At 31.6% G+C, this 5383-nt stretch overlaps 1 long non-coding RNA gene across 1 annotated transcript; it reads right to left on the reverse strand.

The window, feature by feature from the left end:
* Positions 1 to 523: 523 nt before the first annotated feature.
* On the reverse strand, positions 524 to 1823 carry LOC145092424 (uncharacterized). The gene is made up of 2 exons (XR_013702540.1): positions 1740 to 1823; positions 524 to 1366 (listed from the first exon to the last, which is right to left on the reverse strand). It is a non-coding gene; the product is annotated as an uncharacterized LOC145092424 (long non-coding RNA).
* Between the last annotated feature and the right edge of the window lie 3560 nt (positions 1824 to 5383).

Below are 5383 nucleotides of genomic sequence, written 5' to 3' on the forward strand. Positions count from 1 at the left end.
AAGATATATTATGAAAAAAATGTTATTTTTTATGTAAATTTAAACTTAATAATAATTATAATTATACATACAATTAATTCCCATAACATTGAGGAAGAGTACAATATTGTTGTTTCAGAAACTTGCCACTATATTTTCAAGATTTGCCACTTCTGGTCCCTACTCTTTATATTAAATTGGTGTGCTGGCCCCATATTTTTGAGATTAGCCACTTCTGGTCCCTACTCTTTACTAAATTGGTGTGCTGGCCCCATATTTTTGAGATTAGCCACTTTTGGTCCCTACTCTTTATAACTTCCTACTCTAAAGGTATGTATGCAAATTTTCTTTATAAAAATTATAAAATGGTTACATTATTCCATACGTACACTAACCTCACTTCCCGCACTAAAGTGGGGAGCTTCTCCTAGTTATAATAATAAAGTAACATATCTTAGATAGTAAAGTAATATAAAAACCAATTGTTTTCATAAAATAAAACTTGTGTAAAAAGTAAGAGTAAATATTTATTTTTAGAAAAGAATGAGAAAAAAAGGTTATAATATCATTAAATTAAGTAATTACATCATGTAATAGAACAAATTCCATTTAACAATATATGGTTGGTCTCAAGGAATCAATTCCTATGAACAAGATCATCCATTCGTGACCCAGAAACCACCACCACATCTAATATCAAACATCACTGCTACCATCCCTGAAATCTACCACCGCCACCACATCTACATTGACATCGTCCACCACCACCACCTCCCTTTCTTACCCATATCTAAACTCAATGCCCAAAATGATGTCATGGGTGCTCAAACCTAAAAATTAAACCCAACTATGATAAATTGATACCCAAAATTTAAACTAAAAAACCACAGATGAAATCATAATCGTGGTTAGCAACACAAATGAACAAACTTGAAATTAAACCTAAACCAAAACATACATTTTTTTTGCTCTAAGGTGAAGGAGATGATGGTGATGAACAATTAAGGGCAGCGGTGGGAAGTGGGTAAAGTCGTAGAAGTTTGCATCTGATAAACAATCAGGGGTGACGACAAGCGTTGGGTTTCATGGCAGTGGTTGGGAGAAATGGGGGTGGAATTCTGGGGAAGAAATGTTACATCGTTCGATTCATTGGACTTGAGGTTCGATTCAGAGGGGAGCATCGATCTTCATGGGGTGCTTGTCGGTTTGCTCAACAATCGAATGAGGTGCTGCAACGGTGATGAGCAGGAGATGGCAGCCGGTGGGTTTCTGGCTCGTATTCTCTCCACAGGAAGCTCACCGGTGGAGTTGATTGTGGTCTCCAGCAGCAATAGAAATCGAGCAAGAGGGCATGGCGTTTGAGGGACAATTACTGAACAACAAACCACTGAACCAAACACACTTAATACCATTGAAGGGTAAAATCGGAAAATACGGCAATTATGACAATTTTTTGTGGACATAAAAATGGACTTAGGATATAATCAAACATTTCTTGAAAAGTTGAGGATTTTTATGACATTAGTTCTAATTTAAAGTGTTTTTTTTTTCAAAAATTAAAGATACAGTTAAAGATCCTAAAATATGGAAAATTTTCTAAAGATTTTCCTTTTTAAATTGTGAAATTAGCACCACATATTGCATCTGGCTTATAATTCGGGCTGGAAAGCTTGTTTTCATGTGACATTGTCTTTTGACAGCCTAATAATTTAAAGTAAGAAAACAAAATAAAATTAAAAAGCAGGTGGTAGGATAAGTACATTTGCTTTATATTATAATACTTCGGCCTCCACTTCTCCTTCAAAGCATATGAAATGAAAGCAGATGTCGATAATGCTTGTCTTGTATCATTATAACGTTCGTGCATCTATTCATGCTCGAGTTGTAGGCCAAACGTAAAAGCATATCAATATACTTTTCTCAAAGTTAGTAGGGTTTTGAATTGATCATGTATTGAGGTTAGGGGTGTTGAACGGGTAATTTTTTCGGGTTTATAATTCGGGGTTTTCATGTTAGAAAAATTACCTGTTACCCTACCCAAATTAAATTCGGGTAATTCGGGTATCGGGTCGGGTTTAGGTAATTCGGGTATTACCCGAAATATATAATATTTTTTTTAATTTCATCTGAAAATAAATTTAATGAAATAAATACGTCGTGCTTTATTAGTCTTGTTTATATAAACAAACGAGACATAAACGAAGTTACTCAAGCTTTGAACATTGAGATTTTTTAGTCAATAATACATGAGATATCAACTAATTTTTTAACAACTTAATCTAATCTAATAAGATGTTAAAAAAACAAATACCTAAAAATCTTAATTTAAAAGTTTAAAATGTTTAAGATAAATGTAACCATAAGTTTTGCCATGTTCTGAAGTTTCGTTAAGATAATGAATTTGTTAGTTGCAATAAAAACTATAATCTAGAAAAGAGTTAAGTTTTAAAGAACGTGATGATATATAAAAATTACTTTTAATATTGTTAGTGTCGTATTGTCATAATAAATATATTTATGTTTTACAATAATGATAGTTAGTTTAAGCGTAATCAAATACCTGCTATATAGTACAAGCTCTACAAAAAAAAGGAATTTTTAAAATAATTTGGGTAATTCGGGTATACCAGAAACCCAAAAAATGTACCATTTACCCGACCCGAAAAAAAACCGGGTAACTCGATTACTTGGAAAAAATTACCCGACCTGATTTACCCGATACCCGAAAAATCGGGCAGGTAATTCGGATATCAGGTATTTTCGACATGGCTAATTGAGGGGGCTTTTCAATGGTGCTACTGGCTATTTATAGAAGTATATGTTAGGAATAAAAGAAATTGTAAACTCTACTATCTTTCCAACATGTTAACCCGTCCCAAAGTTCACGTGGATGTCACTTATATATATATATATATATATATATATATATATATATATATATATATATATATATATAGAGAGAGAGAGAGAGAGAGAGAGAGAGAGAGAGAGAGAGAGAGAGAGAGGATCAAATGAGAACACCTAAAAAGTTGAGAACGCGAGAATAGTTCTTGACCAATTATTTTATAAGGGTATATTAGTAACTTTATATAAATATTAATTATTGATTTCCTAAAATCTAGATATAATTATTTTAATTACCTAACAAAATTAATATTTCCTTTTAGTTAATAAAATATATATAAATATTTTTTTTTTATGATTTTTCCCAAAAATTATTTATGACCGTTTCAAAAAAATTATCTAAAAAAATTAATATTTCCTTTTATTTTAAATCTGAAAAGAAAATCTTAAAAAAAATATTGTTTTATACTATTTCATGTTTTTGTTTTTCAAAAAAAAATGAATAGAAATCCAATCGCAAATCAATACACTTCCAGTCATAAATGAAAACACATCAAATTACAAATAATTCAATGCATTTTTCATAAATTGAAAATAAAAGAAAGTGTAAAAATTATCATTTTTCATAAAATGAATACATCTAATCATAAATAAATACACCGATTCACATGAATACACTAATATTCATAAATAAATACAATCATTCAGACATGAATACATTGCAATTCACAAATGAATACACTGTTATTTATAAATTAATACACATTCTATCGTAAATGAATACGTGTGTTATTCATAAATGAATACGACTATTCACACATAACTACAATGTTATTCATAAATGAATACACGTGCTATTCATAAATAAATACAACCATTCACGCACCCCTACAAGAAATTATTACCTAAAAATTCGAAAATTAGGATTGTGTTTCTTTCCATTGGTACACCTCACTGTCGCTTTTTGGTTTGCAAAATCTCTCCCATAAGGTGGTAAATTGCCCCTGAAAGGGGTCAGAATGTAGTTGTTGTTTCTAGGATCATAAGTGAAGTCTCCGAACACCAAAATAGCAGAAACCTTGTGGTTTTGAGAAGACGTTTTCACGATAAGATCTTGTAGTTCATAAAACTTAATTCCATAGCTAGATTCATGTATGAATAGAAAGAAATACAAGTAAAGAAATGTAGTTGATTAAACTTCATTGATTTACAGTCAAAATAAAAAGAAAAGAGAAGATAATCATGATCGATCGAAGCAACTGCCCCATCGAGACCCCTTCCATCATTCCACTCGAAAATTCTCTCATAGAAATTTTATCAAACACCTTATGTGCACAGTTCATCGCCTTTTAAAAAAAAACACATATGTTAGATCCATCTCTCCTGCACTCAATCATCCAGGCAATTTTCTCATATGATTTTTGAACGAATGTATCACATTGGCATCAGAAAGAACAGTTAACAATGTGATTGATCACATGTAGATTTTAAATCTATAGACAAAAACCTAAGAGAGATTTCCGCAATCGAGACTAACAAACCGCAAATTCAGGAAATAGAAAGTCGATTATCAGGATCAAAAACCAAATTTTAGAATATAAACACGCAATTGAATCGAATAACAGCAGCAAGTCGAACGTACCTTTCTTTGATCGTGATTTGTAGAGATATGGGGAAGAAGCAATTGTGAGTCGGTTGGATTGATTCGAAGCAGATGAAGCATGGATTAGTCGATGAGGAGGCGGAACTAACCATAGCACCACGGCGAAAACCCTCACCGGAGCTGCTGTTTCCGCTTGCCTTGCTCCATCGGGCCAAATGTTCTCCTCCCCTTCGCATATGCTACCAGAATCGAAGGTAAAGCAGCCAAAAACTGCTTGAGCAGCCCTTGCTGCACCTACCGACACCACTGATGATGGGAACAGATCTTCGTGGTGGGTTGTAGGTGATGCCCAGATCGATGACGACATGAGTTTTATGAAACCCTAAAAAGAAGAGGTGGAAATATATACACGATAGATTAAAGGAAATATATGAACGGGTGAGAAATTATAGGAGATAGTATAGTTGAAATTCCTGTTATGTCCTTTTAACCATTTAAAAGTTACATTTTAATGCCAACAGTTTAAGAATTTTTCATAAAACCCCCCTTTCAATAATAACCTTAGATTTAAGTATTTAAATGGTCCAGATTTGTGCTCGCGTTCTCAACCTTTTTAGTGTTCTCATTTGATCCTACTCCTATATATATATATATATATATATATATATATATATATATATATATATATATATATATATATGGTTAAGTTTAAATGAGAACACTATTTAATGTGAGAATGTGAGGACACTACTTTATTTACTATTCTACTATGAATTTAATATGTATCGTACTGTAGTAATTATAATATGAATATATTCAATTTTATATTGCTATTCTACTATAATATATATATATATATATATATATATATATATATATATATATATAGTAATTTAGTAAATTCTAATGTGAATGTTAAATATGTGATTGTTCATATATTCGGTGGTGAATGATGTC

Source organism: Lactuca serriola, chromosome 3 (assembly GCF_051521515.1).
Source record: "Lactuca serriola cultivar US96UC23 chromosome 3, Lser_US96UC23_V15, whole genome shotgun sequence".
NCBI lineage: Eukaryota > Viridiplantae > Streptophyta > Magnoliopsida > Asterales > Asteraceae > Lactuca > Lactuca serriola.